Here is a 12335-nt window from a genome sequence, read left to right as displayed (position 1 = left end):
GCAGACTTTAAAGCTTTGAATTTGAAGGTGATTATGTTTATTTACTAATTTAAAATGTCACTTTGGCTTCTCTCTCCCTGTATCCACATACCAATAAAAGTGTACCCTCTTATAAGGTAATATGAGAGTACCTGTTACCACCTATGTTGCTAAGTCATTCCATACCTTGTTTCTAGTTTGTGGTATTGGTGATTATAATTCTCTTGCTGTTCTTTTTCAAAGATTATGGTCAAAGGTAGAGATACGTATCACTTTATCCAGACCACAGTGACTAAGTGAAATAACTGATTAAGTGATGATTACCCAAGGGAAGGAGGTTGACAGAGTGAGCACTGTGCACTGTTTGAGATTATAGATTCCTCATGTCTTAGTCTGTAAAACACTGCAGTATTGTTTGACTCCAGACAAGCAGAAGAGAAGAATTCCTTACCAAACTTAATGCTATGGTTTGAATGTCTCCCCCCAAATTCACATGTTGGACATGTGATTGCTATTGTAACAGAAAGGGTGGGGCTGTTAAGAGGGGTTTAGAACATGAGGGCTCTGCCTTTATCAGTAGATAAATGGGGTTATTGCAGGAGTGATTACTTATCATAGGAGTGGGTTCTTGAGAACAAAAGAATGAATTCTGCTCAATTTTCTCTTTCTGTCTTGCATATTCACTTCCCATTGTGCCATGAGATAATGTACTAAGAAGGCCCTTTACCATCAGCTCCTGGATTAGAGCCTTTTGAGTTTGGACTGCACCCTGCTACCAGCTTCCCTGGTTACCTACCTTGCAGATGCTCTGTTGTTGGACTTCACAGCCTCCATAATTGAGTGAGTCAATTTTCCTTATAAATTCTCTCTCATCTCTTCCCTGCCTTTACTTTGATTAGATTTTCTGAAGAACCCTAATACATACATGTAGTACAAAAAATAAGTATAGTTCCAGAATCAGAGAAATATTTGACATTGGTCATTGGGAATGTTTAACTAGTGAGGTCCTAAGTAAGATCACAGGTTACAAATAGCCAACTCACATTTTGAGAACTCTAAATTAGAATCCTTAAAAACTAAAACCCAAAATTTAAAACATGGGTTCAAAAATCAGAAAGTTGTGTTCATTAGAAATCATTGAGATTTACTTTCAAATCTAAAAGTTTGGGACAGGAACAGGATTGTGAAAGAAAAAAAAATAACATAAAGTAAAACATATAGCAATAGTATTTGTGGGTGCATTTAACTAAACTCCAGATCCACTGGCTGCTTAACTCTAGCCATTTTTTGATGTGTCGGGATAGTAACCAACTGAGCTTTTAAGCCAGTCAAGGGAAAGTATATTATTTCCATCCTCTTTTTAAACACTCTATAAAGAACTCTCTCGTTCATAATAGCTTTGTTTACTGCATAGTACAGCATGTTCTAATTATCACCCCTGCCTCACTAACCACACAGCTTATGTTCCCACATTCATCTGTTATTTTTATGCCTCCTGCAGAAAGGAAGACAACATTAATAAGAATAATACTTGGAAGCTAATATTTTGGGTAAAATTAGAAAAAAAGAATGCAGTTGATCATATAGGAGATCAGTGCTTTTTAGTTATATTGAAATGACTCATCAACCACAGCTTACTTTCCTTCCTACATCATTTGTGGTGTGGTGTCAACCCCTAATCCTACTCTTTCCCCTTTAATGATTTATTTGGTTATTATTTGATTTGGCTGCTTATTATTCCCTGTCACTAAATTTGCTTCATCTTTTCCCCATGGTATTCCCTTTAACTTGAGAATTCCTGCCAACCTTCTTATACTTTCCATATTTTGAAATTTGTTCTTACTTTCATTTCCTTTTGCTTTATATTTTTCTCATTTTCTCCTTTGCTCTTTTTATCTCCTTCCTTTATCTCTCTCCTTCTATCTTCTACTTGTAATAACTTCTCTAATGTATTCACAGAAAATATCTTTTTATACTTCTGAATAGCCAAAAAAAAATGCATATCCATATATAATGATATGGGAATTAATACATTTCCAGCACAAGAAAATGGGACCAGCGGGAATGTCAAGTGGAACATTAAAACATTTAAAAATCGCTACATTAGCTGAGTAAGGCTTAAATAATATTTTCATGGCAAAGAATCTAAATAAAGCAGTGAGAATAATGAAGTAATAGAAAAGGAAAATGGTTATAAAAATGATTCTTTGAAAAAATATTATATTGGTACAGCATCACAGGAATCTTTCCAATCTGTAAAAGGTGAAGCCAATATGCCTTTCACACCCAATCTTTCCTAACATTTAAAAATACGTATATGCACAAATATTTCTTATAAGACTGAGGAGGCAACAGGTTCCATCTCATTACAAACCATGTTTGCTCTGATGTTGATTTCACTATTCAAATAGCTAGCGGTTGCTGCTTGCAGGGATATTTTCCATCATAGAAACCTTAAGTAGATGAGAAGGGGAAAAGGAAAAAAAAAACAAAACAAAACAACAACAAAAACAACAAAACAAGAGGAGAAGATTGCTAATTAAAAACGAAAGGAACAGCAAAGCGGGATACATCAGTCCGTGGATACACACATTTTCAGCGATGACTCAGGAACACGTTTGGGAAGATTACATCAACTCTTCCCTCAATAGCTGAATCTAATCATCGCTGTGAATTGATTGGAGTTTGAAAAAATAGCAACTAAGACTTCTTTCACATGTTTATAATCAGCTCTTGGAAATGTTGCACTTTAGATAAAATGGTAGAAATAAATCTGCACGTTGGTATGGGGCAGAAATATTTCATTGAGTACATACAAATTAATTGCCCTTAGAAAAATCAAGTGGCCCAGAGCCATCTACCCCAGCTCTTAAAGGTGGACCCACTTCTACCCCAAAAGTGGGGTAGAAGAGAAAGGACAGTGGAAATCCCAGCTCCCCATGCCTCTATTCTCTGTTTCTGCTGCCAGGTTGAGCTCCTGTTCCAGTCCTGCTTGCCAAGGTTCATATTATCCCTAGCCTCTTCCTCCCTTCACCTAATAGAGCACCCCTGAAACAGCATTATTTTGATACTAATGAAGGAATTGAATAGCTTCTTCCCTCCTCCCAGGACATTGCTGACCTAAGACAGCCATTGGCCATCCTTTGTTGCTTTCCACAGCACAAGTCTCAGAGGATACCTGCTGTGAAGCCCAAGCAGGTGCAGCAGCAAGAGACAGACCATGGACTCACAGAGGCCTCCCACATCAGTGCAAAGAGTTAAGATAATTGATTTGAGGCACAAAAGTAACCAAATGCAATTTTGAGCTTTGTTTTACTTTCTGTGACCTCTTAAAACAGAAATACATGATGCCTCAGTTGTGATGATGTAAGGTACTGGGAGGGAGGTAAAACCTTCCAGAGGCCCACTTATGAGGCCCTGTCCTGACTCAGCTTGCAGACAAGGACACCTGTACTCACCGTACTCATGCCAGGGAAAACCCTCAGGCCTTATTCCCAAGAGGCACATTCCATGCAAAGCAAATCCAGACAATAGCTGATATTCAGGTAACAGGAGGACCCTGCCACCATCTTGCTACATTTGGGCCTTGGCAGACACTTCCCAGTGGGGGTGGGGAATCACCAGTGCCAGGAAGGCTCTGCTCAATTCGTCAGAGGGAGGTGGGATTTTAGAAATTGAGTGGGGCCCAAAGACTGTGGGACAAACTCAAAACAACCCTGTAGCTGAGGTCAAAACAGAGGTGAGTAATTAATGACTGATGAAATTTCTAAATACTCAAGATTCCTAGAATCATAACAGAGGTCCAGTTTACACAAAGAAGACTGGAATATGTTTGCATGAGGAAGAAGACCTTTCCAGAGCTGGAGGAGGTGAAGAAATGAGAGATTGTGCCGAGCAGCTAATGAAAACCATTTCTTGGAGCAACAAGACCTTGGCTCTTGGGCCTGGGCCTGGATGTGTACTTGTAATACTAAATTTTGGCAGATTTAAATTAATGCAGATGCAGAGGAGGTATTAAAACATTAACCCCTTCTTTTCAAACATTAGTTAGGCCTGGATCTGTGGTTGGGAGCACCAGTGGATGACAAAAACAAGAAGAATACAGAAGCTGCCTGGAGTCCACCGCTAACATAAGGTATGGAAAGGACGAATTGCAATAGCCATAGCTTCCCCATTCTCATTCTAGCTTGAAATCAGAGCTGCCCGCTCCCAAATTATGACTTTAGAGGAGAAGCTTGTTGTTGCCATGGTTACATAAAAGCTAGCACACAAACACAGAGACACATTTCCTTTGAAAATATCCTCAATTGTGACCCATTGAACTGGTTTGCTGAGGAAGCTATAGCACCTTTAAGGATTTATGGAGAAGAAAATGCCTGTGTATTTAGGCTGGTGAGAAAGTGTTAGGTGAAAAAACCATTTCCTGGTTGTATATGCAGAAATGGGTGATTCCCCGTGCAATAAAAGCCAGTTCAAGCATTTGTCCAGCAGAGATCAGCATATGCGTCTCTGCCAGTGGAAAGTACGTTGACGGAGGCACACAGCTCCTAAACCAAATGTGCTTGTTCCTTCCTATTCCCAATGGTTAATGTCCCATTAATGACATCATTGCCTTCTTTCTTCTACTTTCTACCCAACCTATACCATGTTTAAATTTATGATGGAGAATCTTCCACTCCTTCGAAATGCTAGGACAAGCAATTCTCATCCTAAAAAGTCAAAGGATAGGCTCAGTGCCAGTATCTCAGTGGCTAGGGTGCCAGCCACATACACCAGAGCTGGCAGGTTCAAACCAAGCCCGGGCCTGCCAAACAAAAATGACAACTACAACCAAAATATAGCTGGGTGTTGTGGCGAGCACCTATAATCCCAGCTACTTGGGATTAAAAGAATTGCTTAAGCCCGAGAGTTTGAAGTTGCTATGAAGTGTAATACCACAGCACAATACCAAGGGTGACATACTAAGACTCAGAAAAGAAAAAAGTCAAAGGATAATCCATTCAGGTACCTTAAATTAAAAAGACTTATTCGGGAACATTTTTAGGGTTTGTTTTCAAAGGGAAATAAATACATCCTCTATAATTTCATATACTTCATAAAAATATGCAGAATAACTTTTAGTTCACTCCATCCATATGCAAAAAGAGTCTTCTGTAAAAAAGAAAAGAAAAGATTTTTTTTCTCCACTGTTAAATAGAATTTGGTAAGATTTTTCTTCTTTCCTTCTCCAGGTTTTGCTGTCAGCTGTTACTATCAGCAATGATTAAATATAAGCTAGCATTGTGATTCATCAAGAACTGATAGACTCACTGTGGATAGAAACCTTCCTTGTCTCAAGGTCAGATCGAGTAGGAAGCTGGGACAACTATATACACAGATCTAAGCAGCAGAGTTTATGTAAATTCATTTATTGTTATATCATTACTTAATACAATATAGATTTCTATTTGTGCATCTAAACTATTATTTTAAAACATATGGAGATTTGGGAAGGAATTTTTCAGTAAATATGTTTATTTTCTAACTTCGGGGAACTTCAAGCAAAACCACTTAGAAACTAAGAGTTTAACCAGAGAAGTCAATCTGCCAAGCTTACCAGTTTACTTACTGAAGGTCATAAGGAGATTTCCCAGTGAGCTCACCACTACATTATGTGCTGCCTTCAAATATGCTACAAAAGCCTGAGACAAGATTTTTAGAGACAAGATCTGACTCTTGCTTACAGCCCAATGAGATACACTGGAAACGATTTTCTCTTAACTGTCAGAAAATAGGAGAGGGCTGATCTCGGGACACTGGAAAGCTCAAATTTCTCTTTGATCAGAGTAAGGAACCAAAATCAGTGTAAAATCCTCACACTTGACTCCCTTCAACTTTGTGAATCTCAAACTTTCAATCTGAGAGGTGAAGAATCCCCGTCTACTTTTCAGGACTATGTGTTCTTTGGTAATTCTCTCTACTCCATTTCTATGACTCACTAAACACCCTTCGTATATATCTTCTTTTTTTTTCTCATTCTCCTCTTCCACCCTTCCTATCACGCAAATTGTACATATGATACATATACATATGTATTATATGTATAATATGTACATATAATATATTTACTATATTCATATATAATATATATTTATTTAAACTGTAAGTCTGTTTTTTTTTCTTTTTGCATAGGGTCTTACTGTTTTGTCCAGGTTGGTCTCAAATCCTTGGGCTCAAGTCTGCTTCCCCCTCTGCCTCCTTTCATAAGGACATTTTTGATTACATTTATGGCCCACCTGAATAATCCAATTTAATCTCCTCTTTTTTTGAGCCTCAATTTAATCAAATCTGCAGGGTCCCTTTTGCTATGGAAGGTAAGATCAACTGGTTACAAGTATTCAAATATGGGTATCTTGGAGGAGTCATTATTCAGTCTGCTATTCCCTGGTTTCTCTAATCTTTGTTTTTACCCCTTTGTGAAAATGTCTTCTCTGTCTGATTGCCTTCTTTACTCAGAGGTTTTCTGTCCTTAATCTTCAGGAAAGATTTGTGAACTACTACCTAACCTCACCTTTCCAAGTGGATATTGTGCAGATGGTGTGCTCAAAGCAAACTGAAAATGCTTAAAAATTAACTTAAATATACCTTCCTCGCTCTTTGACAAAGGTAAATAAGTATCCATCATTCTCATTATTACCTGTTTTCGAGCATGGAATAATATTGACTGGGACCTTTTCCCTACATAGTGATTTACATTGTTAGAGTCCAGAGAATCTTCCTCTGATGTGAATTATGCTCTCCCTCTTCCCTTTCCAATGTCTGTCACAGTTGAAATCTCTACTGTACTATGTCTCGTACTGTATTATTTTAACAACCTCTTAATGAATCTCTCTGCCCCTGGTCTCTCTCCCTCCCGATTCATTGTGTACTTTCTTCCAGAAGAGTGGTCTTTCCAAATTACTTTGACTAGACTCATTTTCTTCTTTAAAACTTTCAAAGATTTCTCAGTGTGGCACTTGGAGTGCCAATTTTTAAGCCTTCATCCAGCTAAAGTAGCTCTCACCTAGTTTTTTTCTGCTGTACACTATTTTCTTCCATCAGTAATCTTTACTTATTAGAAGTAATCCTTTAGAGTCTCATTTGTGAATTTACTGATGAGATTCTTTCACCTTGAAATACCTCAGTCCTCACATCTCCATTGTCTAGAGTCCCTCTCACATGCTTACCCATCTAGGACACCCTCACTGACCACCTAGTTTGATCTCCCTCTCTTCTTTTCTCTTTTCTTTCTTTCTTCCTTTTTTTTTTTGAGGCAGAGTCTCACTTTGTCACCCTTGGTAGAGTGCCATGGCATCATAGCTCACAGCAACCTCAAATTCTTGGGCTTAAGAAATTCTCTTGCTTCAGCCTCCTGAGTACCTGGCTATTTTTAGAGACAAGATCTAACTCTTGCTTAGGCTGGTCTCAAACTGTGAGCTCAGACAATCCACTCACCTAGGTCTTCCGGAGTGCTAGGATTAGAGGTGTGAGCCACCGTGCCCGGCCTGATATCTCTTTTCTTAAAGTAATATTATCTTACTATAAGCTCATCTATGACATTCAGAACATGCTTGTTACATAGATCAACCAAATTTTGGCTAGAGACAGGAAGCAAGTAAGATATGATTCACAAAATCATTTTAGTTTAAATGTTTGCAATATGTATTCTTTATCATTTTCTCCCAGGAATATTTAAAAATTCTCTCACATGATGTTTTAACATTCCATTTTAATTGTCTAAGGCATCAGTTTCTCAACTAACTTACCTCGGTTGGTCCTGCATTTCAAAAGCAGGCAGGAACCTTCAGACACACACACAAAATGAAAGTTCTGCCTTTCTTTTCTTTTGCACATCATTTGAGTTTGATGGATACCGAGAGACATATATCAGATCGCGAGCAGGATTCCATCGAGAGTTCCCACGGCACTTCAGTCACTTAGTCATGATCTATGCTCTCAACAGTTGAAGATAATGACTTCAGGAACAATCTTTCACGGGTTTCATATTAAATGAGACGAAAGTGCAGGCGCGGCATTAAAGCACCTTGTTATTTGCAGAGTACTTAGAGTAACCTTAAATATGGAGATGATCAAATTTCATGACCTTTAGTTTTAATTCTTCCATCTTATCTCCTTGTGCAATTCCTGTTCTTAATAAAGATGTGTGTGTATGTGTGTGTGTGTGTGCGTGCGTGTTTTTGCCTAAATTAACCTAGACACTTATATCACGCTTTACTGTTAAGTACAGAAGACAGGAAATGACAATATACGTGTAAATATGTTTATTTTTTGCTGTATGCTTATTTATATTCCCTCTAAGACTGTATATTTTTAAGAGACTATCATTTTTTAAAGTGTGCTAGTTGCACATTACAATGTTAACAGCCTCCATCTTTGATTTCCTTTCCACTGATTTGCACATTTCAATTTATAATAAATTGAAGAACTTAGCGAGTTCTATTTTAGATAAGATGTTTTATTTTTGACATTAATCACTAATAGAAAACCCTTGCATGATAACAATGGAAGAGACTTCTCCTGAGTATAATTCAACAGTTCCCAAAAGATGGTGAAAGAATTTTAAAACAATTGGCCCTAAGGGAGTGAATATGTGCATATTTGCCCAGAAAGATCCATATATCCTTGTTAAAATCCATAAGCACAAAGCAAATAAGTATTTATTACTTCTGACGAACTAAAATCCATAGGTCCACATAGAATCAGCGAGAAAAAGTATGCTGCCCATACACCAGAGGACAATAATGTTCTCAAGCCCCATTCCCAGTGAACATCCTCAGGAAAGTGCTGGAATAAGTAACATCTCATGGTGGAGCCTTTCTGAGTAAATCTATCTGAGTCATATAACTTACATACTAAACCCTATACTACTGTTCTGGAGTGTAGAAAATGCTGGTGAATTTAAAGAAGAAAGGACAAAAAAAGTAGAAAAAGGGGGAAAAAGCAGTATATTTGGGTTGATTAAAAGAATATATACGTGTGTGTGTGTGTGTGTGTGTGTCAATAGTCCTAAAGGGAAGCTAATTTGGTTGCCTTCCTTTTTAAAAAATCTCTTTGCTATTTTATTTTATTTTTTAGAACAGTTTAAATTAAGAGGGTGGTTCAGGCACTTGCCAGAGCCTCCTGCCCCTACACGTGCACAGCCTCTTCCATTATCAACATCTCCTGCCAGAGATGGACATTTGTTACAATGATGAAGCTAAACTGACACATTGTTATCACCCCAAATCCATAGTTTACGTTAGGGTTCACTCCTGGCATTGTCCATTCTACGGATTTGGACGAATGTATATGACATATGTATGTATGCAACCTTATATTATAGTATCATATTTTCATTGCCTTAAAATCCTCTGTGCTGTACTTAACCATCCTCCAAATCTCTACCATGGCAACCACTGATCTTTTTACTTTTTCCAAAGGTGTGCCTTTTCCAGAATGTCAGATGGTTGGAATCAGACATTTGCAGCCTTTTTAACTTCCTTCCTTTCACTTAGTATTGTGCCACCTTATGAATGACAACTCATTTCTTTTTAGGGCTGCATAATATTCCATTGCCTGGCTGCACCATGGTTTATGCATCCATTCAGCTACTAAAAGACGTCTTAGTTGTTTCTGAGTTTTGTCAATTATGAATAAAGCTACTATAAACATTTGTATGGAGGATAAGTTTTCAGTACTTTTAGATACATACCAAGGAGCCTGATTGAAGAATCATGTATGAGGGTATGTTTAGTTTTTTCTCCTTGACTTTTAAATAAGATTCAGATAAAGCTCTCAGCAGTCAAATATCTTGTTTTTTTTTTTTTTTTGGTGCTGCTATCAGAGATAACCTGAAACTTAAATATATGTTTTACTACCTGGCTACTTCTGAGTAAATTAATGGTCGGGCGCAAGCTGTCCTGCATAAACTCTGAAACAGCTGTTTTTTTCTGAGATTCTAATCTGCATTCAGTTGTATGTGGTTTCTTACAATGCCATTATCAATTTCCTTCAACATTTTGTTCCTGATATTTTGATAATTATTTATATATGCCTTTCCCAGTGTTTTATGTATTTTTCATGTATATGTTCTTGTTTTGCTATTAAAAATGTAAGTTCCTTGAGGGAAATCGCTGTATTCTGCAATCCCTTTGTTATTTCAGGCTTATCAATGGAAAGTAGGTAAATGTATTATTTGTATGCAATGAATGTTGTTGATTGACGAGCAAGCATTTATTTCGTAAATAAAAATGTCACATTCAGAAATGGAATTTAAAAGCCTCTGAAGATTACTCCTAAAACTTGGCAACTCCCCCAATGTGACTAATATAGTCACATTTATAGGACTATAGGTGCACAGCTAATAAACTGCCCAACTCCCATGTTTCGATTTAAAGATCTTCCAAAGACTGGTTCTCTTTGGGTCACCACACTTGCCAGTGTGGACTTTTGAAACCTACTAATATGGGCTGACATAACAAATTAGCAACAAGAAAAGTTCACGGAAGGACAACTGTGAGAAAGTGTGCCAAATATATTAGCATTCGGTTTGCAACCTTGTCTCCAGTTTGTGTGAAGTTGATGGTTGGAGGTTACGCTTTCATTAAAAATTGACAACATTTTAAATGCTAATCAAAACTGCTTGTCCTTTCTGCTTCTATTTATCTTGGAAGGGGAAAAAAGAGAGAGGGAGAAAAAGGGAGAGAAAAAAAGACTGTTTGCTTTGAACTGCAAAAAATATTCTCTCCATTGCCCCCAGACCTTCTTCCCTCTCCCTGTGTAGGACAGATAAGAGCTATGCAGATGAGTGTCAGGCCCTCAGTCTGAAGTGTGAAGGCATCACAACATGAGCTAGAGATTGTGTTTTCCAGAGGAGAGGAGAGGAGGGGTGTGCGAGCGTGTGTGTGTGTGGGGGGGTGGCCTTTTCACGTGAGTCTTTTTAATTAATTGCTAAGAAAGAATTGTGGAGGTGTACTTGGCTTTATAGTGGGTAAAAGGCAAAAATATATTTTGTCAGAAAAGAAGAGCCATATGGTATGTGAGCAAATAACACAATAAGAAATTATAAAATTAAAAAAGGAGAAAAAAGCTGTCTCAAGCTTGGAAAGCAAGCCACGATCAATGGCACACCATCAGAGATTGGATACTTCATTTCAGACTATTCTCAGGAAGGGCTGGAGAGGGTGAAGGAAAATGCTTGTCTCAAATTTTTATACAGATCTGAAGTTGAGAGTGTGCAGAAATGTGCTTTCCAATGTTGTTCATGGAATTACTTTCTTTCCACTCATTGCTTTCTGGCTTTTCAAAGCTCTAGGAGATGCTAACAATAGAGGAGGGTGAAAACATAAATCGAAGGGAAAATCTTCCCGAGTTTAGTACAGGCTGGAAGATAGCCTGAATTGAAAAGCAGAAATTGCTCAATCAGGTTAGCTGAGCTTCCTGGTCAAATCAAGTTATGAACCTAAAATGTTTAATTTCTTACTAAATTGAGGATTCATTGGATCAAGAAGTTGAAGAATGTGTGTGTGTCCATTTATGTATCTGTGTGTATGCATCAAACAAGCTTAGTAACCTATAATTAAGAGGGTTATGAATAGAATAGTTTCCCTAAGTGCAGATCTCTGAGCTAAATCTGTGTTTCTCAAATGGTGCCCTATTTGCATTCTGAGCAGTCAGATTCTTTGCTGAGTAGGACTGCCGTATAAATGTTGGAAATATGCTATTCAAGATTCAGCTGAGAATGGCAAGACACCAATACCGTCATTCATCATTTTCTCTTCCTCCTCCTCCGTCTGTTTCCCCCCTCCTCCTTTTTCGTCTCTTTAATCTCCTTCATTCCCTCCATCTTCTTTGTGTTTCTCTCTTTCATCTTTATCACCATTATGCCCTATTGTGAAGCTAACACACTTCATCTCATTTAATTATTCCAACAAGCCCAACAGGTAAGTACTACAGTAGAACCTCCATAGTTGACCACTTCCCTACACTTGACCACCTTCTTAAGGTGACCTGATTTCCGTAGAATAGGCGGGCACCAGATGTACATAGGAGTACAGTAAGCCTAGTTCCTTACGGTGAACACCTTTGTGTGTTGACCAGTTTGTTACCGTTCCTTGGGTGGTTCTATGGTATGGTCTCTATGGTACTGTACAAACTGGGCCTTTGAAGGTTAAGTCGTCTCTCCAGTAAGGGATAGACGAGAATTTAAAACCAGATGCGCGTGACAGTAAAGCAAAGGCTGTCAATCATTAAATTAAAGCCAGACCTTCTTTGGTAACCCATTACTGATCTTTATTCAGATATGAATCTTTGTCTGGATCTATTTATATTTTTAATGA

The sequence above is a fragment of the Otolemur garnettii genome, unplaced genomic scaffold, assembly GCF_000181295.1.
Source record: "Otolemur garnettii isolate 467f Iridium unplaced genomic scaffold, OtoGar3 scaffold00012, whole genome shotgun sequence".
Classification (NCBI taxonomy): Eukaryota; Metazoa; Chordata; class Mammalia; order Primates; family Galagidae; genus Otolemur; species Otolemur garnettii.
This window is presented reverse-complemented; position numbering follows the sequence as displayed.